Here is a 16,596-nt window from a genome sequence, read left to right as displayed (position 1 = left end):
ACAATCCAATCCTAAAGAAAAGAAATTCCAGTCCAGAGGAAGGTCTCCTAGGCGAAGAGAGAAATCTCCAAACCCGAGACAAAGGTCACCTCAGAGTGAACCCTCTGGGAATAGATATAACCTTAGAAATAGGGATAATATTAAAAAAACCTGATAGATATCAAGACATTGATACACGTCCGTCTCAATCTTTTCAGAATTCCTCGCAGAAATCGGAAAGAAGAGGACGATCAGAAGAGCACGCCAAGTCCAAAGACAAGGAACCTGCTCAACTGAAAAAGAAATCACAATTTCCAAAAAAGAAGGTAGCCAGTATCAAGGTAGTTAACAATGCCGAGAATACTGAGGACACAACTGAAAAACGGAGAATGGGCTCAGACAATGCTAGACAGCGCAGCAGAGGTGAGCATAGCTCGCAAAGTCCTTATGAATCATCTGGAGACAGTGGACACGAATGAATACCTTCAAGTGGAAACTGCAGATACCAGAGTTAGCAAGCCCCACAAAATATACGAGATAACATTACGTATAGAGGGAGATAAGACTAGGAAAATAAGGGGACTATTTTGGGATAACCTATCCAAGGGCTATGACATCCTTCTAGCTGAAAAAGACTGGCCACCGGAGTTTGTCAGGGAGTGCCCTCATGGCGAAGAAGTAATTATGCCTGCCTTCTCGAATCAAATACCGATTCATAAAAAATATACACTTGCTAGAAAGTGGGCAGTGGCCTTAGCACCTGCTTTATATAAAAATCATGTAGGATGGGATGAGGATTCTCCTCCTCACAAAGTCCAGTTAAAATCACAACCTACTGCACAAAGGCAGTACCCAATTAAGCAAGAAGCTAAAAAACAAGTAAATGAAATACTAGATCAGCTAGAATACCAAGGGGTGATTGAAACTTGCACCTCACAAATGAACAATCCTTTGTTTCCGGTCTCCAAACCAGACAATTCGTACCGTCTAGTTTTGGATTACCGACACCTTAACACATGTTGCAAAACTTTTGCAGTGCAAAACTCACACAGTGCTGCACTAATGAATAACATAGTGCGCAAAAAATACAAAACAACCTTGGACATCTCCAACGGATTCTTTTGTCAAAACATAGCACCAGAGAGCAGATATTTAACTGCATTTTCAGTAAATGGCACTCAAAAACAATTCTGTCGGTTAGCCCAGGGGTACAAGAACAGCCCGGGGGTATTCTCAGCGAGAGTAACAGAATTACTACAACTATATGATGATGAAGCATTATCTTATGTCGATGACATTTACTTAACAGATGATGACTTGGAGACTCACTTGAAAAGAGTGAACACCATAATACTTGGTTTCGCTGCAGAGGGTTACAAATTCAACTTCAAAAAGTCCAGAATTGCCCATCTGACGGTCCTATTCTTAGGATATGAGTTATCAAGTGAAGGCAAAAGCCTGGCAGACAATTTCCTAGAGAAATGTGCCGTAATCCAAGCTCCTAAAACACTAAAAAACCTACAGTCAATTCTAGGCTTCCTAAATTTCGGAAGAACTTACATTGCAAATTACGCAGAAAGGGTCAAACCCCTTTACGATCTAATTAAACCAGACTTTAAAAGATCCAGTTGGACTCAAGCACACACAGAAATTTTGAGATCCTTACAAACAGACATGCTAATTAAAACAAAATTAGAAACCCGTGATAATACACGCAACCTTGTGATCCGAGTCATCCCAGGGAGATACGGATTCACATACCTAACCTCTAATGAGGGAGATAAGGTACCAATTGCATTCAAATCACATTTGTACACAAAAGCTGAACAGAGATTCAACAACAAAGGAAAAATTGTTCAAGCAGTTCAAACCACAATAGCTAGAGAAAAAGACATAGCTGACGGTAGACATATCACAGTCAGAACAGCAGAATCAGCTTTTGAGGCATTAACAACACCGTGTAATTTACCAACAACAACATTGGATCCAGAATGGTTACAATGGGTAAATTCAATCACAACGGACAAAGTATATTACTTCTTTGATCCAGAACTAGAAGAATTAAAAAATCTAAAATATGAAAAAAACGTATCCTCTGCCAATCGACATTCTGCCTCTACGACATTACGCCTGTGTAATCTATACAGACGGACATGCTCAACCCTCCGTTTGGGGAGAACATGCATACAATCCCACATGTGAGATTACAAAAGAAGTGTGGCACGGAGGTAAACTAAGACCTCTATTAACAAAATCACACTCAGTAGAAACTAATTCAGAACTACAAACTGAAATATTAGCTTTGAAAATGGCGCTAGATAATGCGGATCGCGAATTCCCGACACTTATAGTGTCAGATTCATATTTCTGCGTCAAAGCATATAACAAGGATTTGCAGACATGGATTCAGAACGGTTACAAAGATGACACGGATGCACCAATAAAGCAGAGACTGCTCTGGGAACAGGTAGCTCTTTTGAAAAAAGAACTACCAAAGACTCACGTGACACACTCACTGAGTCACCAGCGTGATGGCGTTCACGTTGTAGGGAATTCATTGGCTGAAACAGCCGCAGCGGCAGCCAGTAAACCGGCTCCCGTAGATCGAAAAAAGCGTACATTAAAATACATTGACGGCGAAACATTGCTGGCAGTAAAAACGTCATCAAAAGGCGACTGCTCGGCGTTACCGATCAACTATCCACTCAATTACACATACATCATAGATGCAAACTCCATTCCTTTTGCTCGAATCCCTGGAGTGGGGGATAGAGTGATTCCAAACATGGACAGGAGAAACTTGTTAATCGCAGACGCACACATGGGCGAGGGTCTCAGACACCTTAAATTAAAAGATTCTCTGGAAGAATTACAATCACGGTACTGGTGGCCAGGCATGAGCCTGCACTACACCATGTTTGTAAAAAACTGCCCAAACTGCAACAGAGATCGCAGTGGGGAGAGAAGCAGTTTAATACCTCGTCGTATCAAGGCAGATAACATCACCACTAAAAAGAATGGCTTGCGATTAACATATACAGGCTAGTTCCCACTTATAATGTAGATCCACAGCACTCGGCTGACGTCCGGACTGTTATACAAGATTTGCGAGTCTAAATGGCATATACGCTAAGAGCATGCTACGTTCGACCATTTTTTTTTCTTTTTCTCAGGCAATCCAGCCTGGGGGGGGAAAGAATGGCCAAATGAGCACAGCCCAGCGGGAATCTTCTCACTTCCTTCCTGAGGGTATGGGATGGTGTAAAGAAAAAACCAAGACAGAAAGCAATCTATAATAGAAAGGATATTAGGTTCGGGAGCTGGGTGGGTCAAACATCTAATAAGTGTCCAACGTAGTCTTAATAACTTGCCAAGAAATTCTCTGAAGGGATTCAGTCCGTACGAATTATTATTCGGAACTAGGATGTTGATCTCTGACCTTGATAGTCAGACTTCAGTGGTAACAGAAAAAAGCTTTGATGTCAAAGACCGTTTGGCTATTTTGCAGGACTTAAACAAAACAAGAAAAGACCTGAGCAACATACAGTTGAAACAACAGCCAACAACCACTGAAGAATCACCACCTGTCCCAGCAAGACCTGTCTGGATTCCAAAAGTCGGGGATCTATTCAGGGAGAAGATCGCGGTAAAGAAGGAATTTGGGCCTTCTTACAGAAAAGCAGTTCCTGTATTGTCTGTCAACGGGACAAGATCAGTTGTACTACCGCCACTTGCTGGAAAAAAGGAGAACCGAGTTGTATCCATCGACCTGGTAAAACCACAACATGTGGCCGATAACCAACAGTAGGCCAAGTGGACTCCCAATAAGTAGCAGAACACCAAGGTTTGCTACCAGTACAGAGGTCCTATCAAAGAGGCTCATCACATTCGAAACGCCTACAGAAGAACAACAAGGACTATGCAACAATGCAATAGAACTTAGACCTCTGAAAACCCAAATAAAGACATTTAGCAGAGACACACCAATCTATACAGAAGTACCAAGTGAAAATGCAAGAAACAAAAATCCTGAACCAATTGGAACAATTGACAGAACTGCATCCGGTTACTTCATCAACTTCGATGATTCCTCTGACGGCTTCAGCGAACAAAAGACACAGCCATCATCAAAATCCTTTAAAGACAAAGCTAAGGAACTTTTGAAACAACTGAAAGAAACATATCTAGTTTCTCCATGGATTGAATTTTGGGTGGGTTTTGGTGCATTTATCCTCATACTTTGGCTCATCATGGTATTTACCTTGGGACGCTTCATTGAGGGAAAATATGCTAAAATGGACACAGCAAGTCAGAACATCAACTTGGTCCTCAAACCACACACATCTTCACACGTCGAGAAAAGAGAACTTTCCTCAGAACTTTCTTCAGCCAACTTCACAGCAATTCCAATATCTGGTGGGGTAGCCTGGGACAACACTGACTATGAAATTTATGGTCCGGTCGAGATCCTGAAATATCCACACCAAATCAAGATCTCCTTGAGTGACTTTGCAAAACCAAACTCATTTGTTGATGATTGGGACTTTGAAAGTATAAACAATATGATGTCTGACTTAGTAATGTCTGCTAAATTTACAAAACATGATTATTTGCAGGGTTCTACAAATTATGACAGCATGTACTGCTATAACCATTATGGTAACCATTTCTTGCATAAATCTGCACAACCTAGAAATGTTTTAAATTTTAATCAATGGGAACATTGTGCTACACCTCCAAAAGGGAGCTCTAGAACCGTGTATGGCAAATATTCATATTTTTCAGGTTTTAACATAACTAATGCTGAAACATTTTATTACAAATTGTCAAACAAGACAGGGATGAAAACCATGATAACCAACACAAAATTGATATATTCAGATTCTTTCTTTGAAAAAATGAATACTTTTGGATTTGATTATTGGGACAAACATGTTGATTTGAAAAGTGTTTGGGGTACAAAAGAATGGCAAGTACAGGGTATAGAAGCTTTGTTTAGAGCCTGCATGATCCCAGAACAAATGATATTTTTAAATGACACCGTTCAACAAACCACCTGTCTTGGCTTAGCCAAAATCAAAGATTTAAATAACCTGTCTATTCCAAAGCCAACAATGTTTAGCAATAACTCTGAAACAGATGAAGAAATAGACATAAACCATATACTTAACCAAAACAGAACACATCCTGATTGGAAACAATGGTTGATCTGGCCCACAGATACAAATAACTGTCAAGATAGATTCCTGAATAAAACACAGGGTTTCAAAATGAACAGGCCAGACCCTAGATATCCCCAAAGACATCACCCAGGGATAATAACAACCTACAGTGTGGGCAAATTATGCCTTCAATGGCTACAAACTTCCACACTGCCTGAAATTAAGCAACACCTAACTTTACTTACTGATGGTGCTGACTTGCGTGATTTCATACTGGGACCACGCAAACAGCGTCAAAAGCGTTTCATAGCAGCCTCTGTATATGCAGCATACAATGAGGCCTGGAAGGTTACTCAAATTGAGACAGCAGAGAGAATACGGGAAATTGACCGTATTAATTTGGAAAAATCACTTTCTGTAGTGGACAATGGGTTAATGACTCTGTCCTCCAGAATTTTTTCATTGGACAGCATTGTGTCTTCAGCAATCGATATATTATCGCAAGACTTACTGTTATTACAACATGGTCAGTCACAATTGCGTTCTATTGTACAGCTTGGCTGGACGTTACAAAATCTGCGTTCAGGCTATGTGCCTTGGCGTTTAATCAACACAACGTCACTATTCCAAATCTTTAACCTTACTGATAGACAAATCGGTATGGCGCAGAAGGGTGCTGATTATACAATCTTGAGCATTGAAAAACTAGAACGATTACCGTTGACAATGTCAGAACGACCTGTCAGTGAATGGATAATCCACGGAATCATAAATATTCCAATCTCAACCTTCAGGTTTCAATACTGCCAAAAATATATACAGGCTGGCATGTACGAGAAATTGGGAAAGGGGTACCTTAAAACAACATGGAACCTGCCCTATTCACATGCATGTGTCAGTAACAAAGGACAGAAAGTGTTTCTTAGTGGCAACAATTGTGCTATGTCACTAAGCGGCACGCTTCTGTGTAACGGTATTAGTTTGCACGGAGCCTGTGAAGGGAATTCATACAACCTTTCATGTCACCAGCAAGGCGCACCTGCAACTGAAATAGAACCATTCTTTCAAAGACTCTATAATGGGAGTTACATTCTTATTGTAGACCGCAGATGCTGTAGTCTTATGCCCGGGACTCCTTATCTCGTCACTACGACGGCGAAGGTCAAGTGCTGTGGACGTTCTTTGTTTCCCAGCTCCTTTCCAGACAAGGAGGCAAGGGCATGGCCCGGTTTGAAAATTACTTCTATTCGAATAGACACTTTAAGCAGAATGAAAACAGTGCTTCTTCAGACGCCTACAAGGCTCACGTCATCTAAAGAAACGTATGATCTACAAGTCGCAAGGACGACTGCAGAGATACATACATTATTATCAACTAATTCCCCCGTACATTTCGCGGAAATCCTGAGCGAAATCTTAAATATTTCTGATACCACTGGGGTCTCAAAGGTATTTAAGACAGTATTTTCGATGGCATTAACACCATTCAAAGCCATACTGGGTATTTTTCCAGACTTCGTCCATTCGATTTTTGGCGGACTTCCCCTGATCCTAGGACTAATTGCAGGAATCCTATTCCTAGTCCTTATTTTTCGTTATGGCAACCCATGTCACAGATCAAACTCTCGCGACAATGGAAGATACGATCCTAGCCATTGGATACCGGGACCGGATATCAAAAATCCTGGGACTATCCCGGCTTAGAGACCTAAACATGACTTGGTTTCTATCATTTCGACCAATGTGGCAAAGGTGTGTTTTACCTGTACTAAGGTGTCTGCTATGCGGAGAAGAATGCGTGTTAGACACCTGTCCGACGCTACAATCGGATGCGCCGGTGGATGCAGATACACTGTTGGTTCCTACCAAGGTTCACGCACTGTGCTGCCCTCAAAGGCTGCCAATTCTGATGACGGCATTCCTGGAATCTTCACCACTGCGATTGAAGAGTAGTGAAGTTCAAGATGAAAGCAGCATCGAACAGGTACGACCTTCTGTCAGCAATGCAAATCAGAATGTCAATGGAGACAATCATGCGCATGAATGCATGGTTACCCCTATTTCCGACTTAGAGGAACTTTCCCATGAAGCTGTTGACAGTTTTTTCGAAAGCCTGAATGATATGATGTTCTCTCCGGAACAGAAATAGAGACTTTTGAGTAAACTCGCACACGGCGTTCCCTGAATTCGGCCTTCAACTTTAAAAATAAAGTCACATGAACAATTACAATCCAGTTCACGGACAGCAACTTTTTTCAGCAAGCCCCTAAAATATTTTTCTATATATTTTTTCCCGGGACACTGATTTTCTGCTTAAAGTAAGAGACTATTCCTAGAGAACTAAGATTTCTATTTTAGATACTTTATAGACTTTATAGACTTTAGCTGCCCGCTGGTATGTTCACAATAGATTTTATGTGATGAAATGGTTTTGACTTTTTTTCTGTATAGCCATATTAAGAGCCATTTCATGTGTATTTCTCATATACCAACAAGCAATAATGCATAACAATGCGTGTTTACTTTTGCATTTAATTCATAGCTTAAGTGCATACAATATATATGACTGCAATTTTTCAGTATATTTGAAAATTTCGAAATGCATTTATGTATTTTGGGGTGGTAAGGTATACACTATACTCTATAGTATGTTGTACTATGTTATACTATGCATAGATTAGTAGATATGACCATAGTTAGCGTGGAGTGGGTGTCGTGTATTTCTATAGGTTCTGATTCGATCCCCCTATTCCTGACCCTATTCTGGTTAAACTTACTAGCTAGTTAACTAACAGTCAGCCCATGAGGCAAGAAATCCCCCATGATGCAGATACCGTTATCTGACGCAGTCACACTACGGCACAGGAACGTGTTATCTGATTAGGTCATAACGCTTGAGATCTAATTAGACAAGCGACATTCCTCCAGCCCCTGATAAGGCATACGACGTTCTCATAACAAATCAAACCTATGACAACCTGGATAATCCGTGCGGCCATTGTTTTGATTTCACAGAGAACTTTAGTAAAGAATGTGCTAACGAGCAAGTCGTATGACATCTTTATTGACGTACCTATGTCCATCCTTACGTCAATCTCGGCACCTTTAAGGTATAAATATTGCCAACCTTGCCCTATGCAAACACACGCGTGGTGACAAGACGGAGCAGCCATACTTGCCGAAGCCGAGAGCAGAAGCAGACCCCGCAGGCAGCAGCCCCGCCTTCCTGACGCGCTGAGAGACGCGCTGCTATCTCAAGCCGAGAGACCCAGCACCGGCGCTTCTGGGCAGCCCTCGCAGGCAGCCTGGAATATCGAGAGCAGAGAAAGAGATACCATTCCTCATTCATCCTAAATTCCAGGTACAGAACTGAATAACCCCTCCTAGAGAATTCTTTAGTTATTCACTTGGCAAAAACAAACTTAAACTAAACTGTAACTTTCTATTCCCGCCCACGCATTAGACTTAGGTCAGGTACACGGGGTAGGCGTATTTAGAAACACCAGTTGAGTACGTTTAGTCAAATGTATATGTGTATATAAATATATTTTAATCATTTTAAACATCATATGGCTCAGAAACCATATCAATGTTTTTACAGTATTATTTTATACTATTGCTTCTAATGTATGCACTTTACTTAACTATAAGTATTGCAATAATATCAATCCATTTCTCTTGTACGAGAAAAGAGACTGATCAATAAATAACATCTTTTATTGAACACGCCCGTCTCTTCCTTTTCTCTACATTCTGATGAGACTAAGAATGCACGTACTGACTGAGTAAAATAATTGCCTTGTGCTCACACGACTCTTGAGATTGACTCTTGATTAGGGGAGAGCAAAGTTGTCATGTTCTATGGTTGTCAGAAACTAAATCCCTTCTTGTCTAATCAGGGGAGTTAATTCTTCCTTGAACATTCGAGAAAGTTTCTAGCGAACTCTGAGCTTAGCTGGCAAACCCAAAAATTAAGTCTAGTATCGACAGTAGTAGACCTAGTTAACGTCTGGCCTAGGCCTTTACTGCTGTAGGCACTATTCCAATGCGCAGAGCCTATTGGGAAAATAGGAGCTACACTACAGGACCATACCCGACGCGCCATTGCACTGTTTGATGCCGCAAATGCTACGGCGGGTCAGATGTCGATGGTCCTCTTGGATGCCGAGAAGGCTTTCGATAGGGTTTCATGGGCATTCCTGTGGGCAATACTAGAACAAAATAATGTTGGACCTTGCCTTATGAAATCGATTAAAGCAATGTATTCCTCACCGAAGGCTAGGGTATTGGTAATGGGCCAGGAATCTGGATTTTTTAACATATCTCGGGGGACTAGGCAGGGATGCTCTTGCTCTCCTATCCTTTTTGCCCTCTACATAAATCCTCTTATTTTAAAACTACTAAAGGCTGAGGCAATTAAACCAGTTACACTGGGACCCTACCAAACAAAAATATTAGCTTACACCGATGATGTGGCAGTAATAACACCACAGCCCACTGAGGCTATATTAGAAATAGAACAAATTACTCAAGCCTTTGGCCAAATATCAGGATACTCCTTAAACAGGGATAAAACGATGGTCATTTGTACAAATAATGTCTACTTCATTGATCCCAGAAGGGTAGAATCCGCTGTGTATCTGGGAGTTCGAATATCTGCCAAAATAGACGAGATTGTGAAAATTAATTATGAACCACTGCTCCAAAAAGTAAAGAATGATCTTAAAAGGATTGACGGATTACATCTTTCAATCATCGGAAGAGGCAATTTCCTCAAAATGAATATTCTACCCCGGGTCCTATATCTGTTTCGAGCGATTCCTCTTCTAGTGGAAGACAACATCTTAAAGGGATTGGAATCCCAAATGAGTAAATTTGTGTGGGGATATGGGAAGGTAAGGAGATCTATTCGGAAGCTCTCACTACCCATCACCAGAGGAGGATTGGCAATACCTGATCTGAGACTTTATTCATGGGCTGCTCTTCTACAACAGATGATGTTACTACTTCATGTTAAACCGCTGGAAATTGAGGTGTGGGTTAATCATATACCTTCAATCTATGAGTTGTCTATCGGTGATAGGGCTAATGGTCTGTTAAGGAAACAGGTTGAACCCTCATATTATAAGAAAGTAAAGTTCAAGGTTATATCAAACGCATGGGTAACTTGGAAGAAAATTTCGAGATATATGAAAATCACTAAATTCAATAGATATATCTCATTATGGCACTCCTTAATATTACCACCACAAATATATGACGCTATTTCTAGATGCTGGGAAACATTAGGAGTATTAACGATAGGAGACTTTCTGCTTCCCACTTATGGTCATAGATTTCAACAACTTCAATCCAAATTCGCTATCCCAAACAACAGTGTATTCAAATTTATACAAATCAACACAATTTTAAATTCAAAACTTGCTAATATCTCTTTGGATAATATCCCTTTAATTGAGTGTATGTCTAGACCCTCAACTAGGATAGGTACTATCTACGACATCTTAATCGAAAACCAACAAGATGATTTAGAATCTACTGAAGTGGGTTGGTCGAGGAAACTAAATAATCCTAACGTAGATATTGACATGTCTCTGATACTATCAACACAGCTGTTTATGTCTTCTAACTTGAAAGCCCAATTATATAAAACTATTTATGAGTTGTATTTTACTCCCGCTAAACTCTACTCTTGGGGGATAAGGCCCACTTCAGAGTGTCCAAGGTGTGGTAAAGCAGCGGCAAATCTATTACACATGCTCTATGAATGTGATAAACTACTAGCACTGAGAACAATGATTGCTGGGTTCTGGCAGGAAGTGTTCTGGCATTCAGTAGCCAAATCTACCACCCTCTATATTCTGGGCTACGATAACACTCTGAGTCATACTAAGGCAGAAGAAGTATCACTCTTCTTGGGTACAGCAGTATATAGAATTACATTAACAGCCCGCTGGAAGGATGGTGATCCCCCTAACTTTCAGATTTGGCTGTCCCGGCTCTTAGGTATGTACAATCAAGAAAAGGCAATCTTCGCCTGTAAAGGGATTAAGTCTAGAGCACGTGGTATTGAGATTTGGAAACCAATTGAAAATTGGAGAAATGACAATAGAAATTGTGGATAAAAGAGTGTAATTAGGACCTAACTGTTATAGTTTTTTGTGTTTCTTCGTCTTTTATGTTATATCCTTAATATTTCTGTTTATTTAAACTGTTTTTGCCATTCATTGAATTCCTTTCTTAACATTGTTTATTTATCTTTTTGTATCTGCAACTGTAAATTACCAAATAAAATAAAAAAATTAAAAAAAAATAATTTAAAAAAAAGAAAATAAAGTTAAAATACGGTTATTTAAAATCAAAAATACTACTTTTAAGAGTATGCCACTGAATGTCTTGCATTATTATTTACTTTAAATACATACTTATATTTTTTTCCGCTCGCAGGAATAGCGCTAACGCTACGTTTACGGGTGCGTTTACAGGTGCGCACCGGGGTTTAAATATAAAAAAAACCAGGAAAAATACATTGAATAATTAATGTTTGAAAAATATACATTATTTACATAATTATATAAAAATTATAAGAATTAATAGCAATAAAAAATAGCTATTAAAAAAAACGTAATAATTTACTTTAAAAACCATAGGTTACAAACTCGTTATAGTTAGGAATTAGCTTTTAAAAAACCTTTGAAATTCACTGAAAAAACCATAGGTTTAACACTCGTTATAGTTAGAAATTAGCATTTAAAAAAACCTTTGAAATTCACTGAAAAAACCATAGGTTTCACACCAGTTATAGTTAGCTGAACATTTCACTCATACAAAACCATTGAAATTCCCACGTTATAGTTAGTTGGACTCACTATAACTCACGCGCCCGCAATCCACTGCTGATGATGTCACATATTACATCATTCATGACATGGTCAGTGACATCACTGATGACATCACTGATGACATCTCAAATGACATCACAATTATGGAGCCCCGGGGACCACCACCCCCCAGGTTTTTGCATTAAGTGGGAGGGGGTCCTCGCGACCCCCCTCATGGAGCCAATGATGGCCCTGGGGACCGCCACCCCCAAGGGCGAGCTCCTGCAGTGTCCCTGGGTGCCACCCTGGGACACTGCTGTTTGCAATGACAGGGCGGGCATTGCAAACTGCTTTGCTTCATTGAAGCGAAGCAGATTGCTTTTCCAAAAGGGAAGCTGCATGTTAGCATCTCCCCTTGTGGAAACGCAATGCCGGCTCCCGCAGGGAGCTGGCTGGTCCGTGGGGGATTGGGGACTCCCCCAAGGTCCTCAAGAGATATGGCTGCCTGGGGGATGGGGTCCCCGGAGCCAGAAGTGGCACGGGAGGGGGGGCCAAAAAAAGAAAAAGACCAGCATCGCCCTGGAGGTCCCGCCCCCTCCCTGCAGCACTCTGCAAACGTGCCCCCTGTCTCGTTGTATGATGGGGAAGAAATTCCCCTTGAATACTGAGATTCCCTAGGGGCCAACTAGCCCACCAGGAACCTCCAGTATGTGCCAGGGGGCGGAGAGGTGTTCAGAGGCCATGCCCCTTTTAACACCTCTCTGTAACGCTGCTCTGTGGCACTTGCTGGAGGTACGTGGTGGGTTAGTTGGACCCCAAGACCCTCAGGATTCAAGGGGACTTAATCTCCTAACATAAAATGCGCCACTGCGTGCATTTGCACAGTGGTGAACAGAGGGGGTGGGGCCTGAGGTGTCATATGTGCAAACACACCCTGTGGCATGTTTGAAGTTGGGGAATTGATTCCCCATCAATTCTGAGGGTCCCTGGCGGCCAACTAGCCCACCAGGTACCTCCAGTAAGCGCCACAGAGCTGCATTGCAGAAAGGTGTAGAAATGGACGTGGCCTCTGAACACCTCTCAGCAACGCAGCTCCCTGGTGTATACTGGAGGTTTCTGGTGGGCTAGTTGGCCCCCAGGGACCCTCAGGATTGAAGAGGAATTAATTCCCCAAATTAAAACGTGCCATAGGGTGTGTTTGCACACGTCACCCTAGGCCCCGCCCCCTTCCTTCACCACTGTGCAAATGCGCCCCCTGGCAAGTTGTAAGTTGGGGAATTAATTCCCCTTGAATACTGAGAGTCCCTGGGGGCCAACTAGCCTACCAGGTATCTCCGGTATGCATCAGGGAGCTGCGTTGCTGGAAGGTGTTCAGAGGCTACGCCCCTTTTTACACCTCTCTGCAACACAGGTCTGTGGTGCTTACTGGAGGTACCTGGTGAGCTAGTTGGATCCTAGGGACCGTCAGGATTCAAGGGAACTTAATCCCCCAACTTAAAATGCGCCGCAGTGGTGAAGGGAGGGGGCGGGGCCTGAGGTGACATGTGTGCAAACACACCCTGTGGTTCATTTTAAGTTGGGGAAATAATTCTTCTTCAATACTGAGGGTTCTGGGGCCAACTAGGCCACCACTTACCTCCAGTAAGCGCCACTGCGCTGTGTTGCAGATAGGTGGCACAGGACATGCCACTTTTTACACCCCTCTACAAAGTAGCTATGTGGCGCTTACTGGAGGTACCTAGTAGGCTATTTGGATTCTAGGGGCACTCAGGATTCAAGGAGACTTAATCTCCCAACTTAAAACAGCCACAGAGCATGTTTACACAGTGGTGAAGGTAGGGGACGGGGCCTGAGGTGACGTGTGCAAACACGCCCTGTGGCGTGTTTTAAGTTGGGGAAATAATTCTCCTTCAGTCCTGAGGGCCCTGGGGGTCAACTAGCCCACCAGGTGCTTTCAGTAAGCGCCACTGTGCTGCGTTGCAGAGAGGTGGACTAGGCCGTGCCCCTTTATACACCTCTCTGCAACGCAGCTCTGTGGCGCTTACTGGAGATACCTAGTAGGCTAGAGGGACCCTCGGAACCCTCAGGGTTCAAACAAACTTGATCTCCCAAATTAAAACAGCCACTGGGCGTGTTTATAAGTGGTGAAGAGAGGGGAAAGGGCCTGAGGTGACGTGTGTAAACACACCCTATGGCGAGTTTTAGGTTGGGGAATTAAGTCTTCTTTAATCCTGAGAGTTCCTGGGACCAACTAGTCCACCATGTACCTCCAGTATGGACCACAGAGCTGCGTTGCAGAGAGGTGGTCCGAGGCCATGCCCCATTTTACACCTCTGTGCAATGCAACTCTGTGGCAGTTATGGGACATACCTGGTGGTTTACTTGGCCCACAGGGACCCTCAGGATTCAAGGGGACTTATTCCCCCATCTTTAAACGCCCGCAGGTTGTGTTTGCACACATGTCATCTCACCCCCCTCCTTCCTTCACCAGTGTGCAAACGCACCTGTGGCATGTTTTAAGAGGTAGTTTTAATTCCCCTGCCCTATTATATACTAGGGGCTTACAGAGGAGGTCATGTTAATCACAGGGGTACCCCAACGCCTAGTGTTCCCTAGTGTATGTAGGTGTTTTCACTGTATTCTAAGTGTCTTTTAGCATACCACTTGCTCTAGGTCTGGTTAGTCAGAGTCAATTTCCACCAGTACCCATCTGAAAAAGTTGTGGGCACAAGATGATTTTGTAACAAGGCCTCTTTCTGCTCCTCTGTTGGTTCTTTCTACCCATAACTTGCTTCTTCCTGCACTTTTCTTCGTCTTCGAGGACTTCTGTTGCTTCTTTCTGTATTTCTTTTGCTTCTTTCTGTTTGTTTTTTCTTCTTTCTTCACATATCCTACCTCTGTAGGCATAGTTAGAAACTAGCATTTAAAAAACTTTTGAAAATCACTTACAAAACCATAGGTTTCAGGCACGTTATAGTTAGGAATTAACATTTAAAAAATTTTTTTTACGCCCATGCTTATTCATTACACGGTCAGTGACATCACTGATGACATCTCAAATTATATCACTGATGACATCATCCACGTGACAATCTGATACACCTCATCACACACTAGTATAACATTTGATCACTCACTGTAAAATACAAAGTACCATTTTTTAAACTATTGACACCACCAACACCATTTTCTAAAAACCCACTCACTGATTCCTAGGTTTAAACACACATCTACTCACTCACCTAAAGAATCACTCATACATGTTGTCACTGATCAATAGAGGACTATTAAATGCACTTATCCACCTATATCGACATTGACACACCATTACACATCCTAATCAGTTATGCAGTCATCCTTCTCACTTATGCAAACAATCGATCACAGCCAGATGGCAGCTTTCATTCTGTTTTTAACGGGTTGAAGACAGTATCAAGTATATTTTTATATCTCTGCTGTGACTCTTATTTTCTGTGTGTTCAGTGGATGGTCTCTGTACAATAAGATTAAATTGAGCTACTCACATTTTTTAATCACATGTGTGTACTATCTGTTTTACTTCTGCTTGTACTGTTATGGCCCTAGTGGCCGAAAAAAAGTTATTATAATAGTAATGGTTTAACCAGATAATCTCAAGTGAGTGACTAACTGAAAACCACTAAAGGTACCTGAGGTACATATATTACAAGCTTAAACTACAGTAAGTTCTACTGAACTTAGGGTTGTGTGTCAAGGGCTTAGCACACTCTTTCTACAACTCAAGAGAGTTTAGTAGGCCACACTAGAGTAGGTAGGTGCATACACCACACCACACTAGTAATTTCTTCAAGGCCAGGATCCAGTCGTTCCCTGCCAGATATCAGTACTGTACTGGCATCCAAGTATGACACATTCCCATTCTTAGAATTGAAGGCATTGTGTACTACTAGGAGATTGAAGACAGGCAAAAGTGCACACACCCAACGCCTCATAGAGGTATTGCTGTTGGATGATCTCAGAAAGACCTCAGAGCCTGGATGGGTAGTATGGTTGGGGCAGCAGAAGAGGAAAGGCCCAGGGGTAAAAATGACCAGGACCTGACTTCTGTTGCTGACCAGGAGGGTGACAATGACCTTGACCTGGAAAGTGCAGCTCCTCCTGGAGATGAGGAAGAAGGCCAAGGTGACACTCTCTTTTTCTCACCAGGAAGAGTTAGAGGTGTGCCTAGAAGGTCAAGATCTCCTTCAGAGGAGTCTGTCCATTATGACACATCTATAGGGACCTCTGCTTCTCACAGAAGGGAAACCTGTCAGGAGAGGAAAGACAGGCTGCTGAGATATGTAGAAGCTCAGCTTAGAGTCAAAAGACAGCAAGTAGCCTTAGACAGAGAACACCTAGAGCTGTAAAGAACTAGAAAGAAGACGGGGCTAGAGCACCATGGTGGCAGCATCAGTCCTAGTGGTAGAGATAGGTCTCTTGACCATGGGAAACTGAACAAGATTGTCCCTTCCTAACAGAGTGGCATCCACAAATGGATTACTGAACTGGAAAGGGATTATAAAGTTCAGAGTGTCTCCCAGGAGCAGTGGGCAGCAATCGTGTGGCTCTCCTTTGCGGACAAAGGTAGAGATAAGCTCCTCACTGTTATAGAAGAG

Source organism: Lissotriton helveticus, chromosome 3_1 (genome assembly GCF_964261635.1).
Source record: "Lissotriton helveticus chromosome 3_1, aLisHel1.1, whole genome shotgun sequence".
NCBI classification, from domain to species: Eukaryota; Metazoa; Chordata; class Amphibia; order Caudata; family Salamandridae; genus Lissotriton; species Lissotriton helveticus.
Note: the sequence above shows the minus strand (reverse complement) of the source record.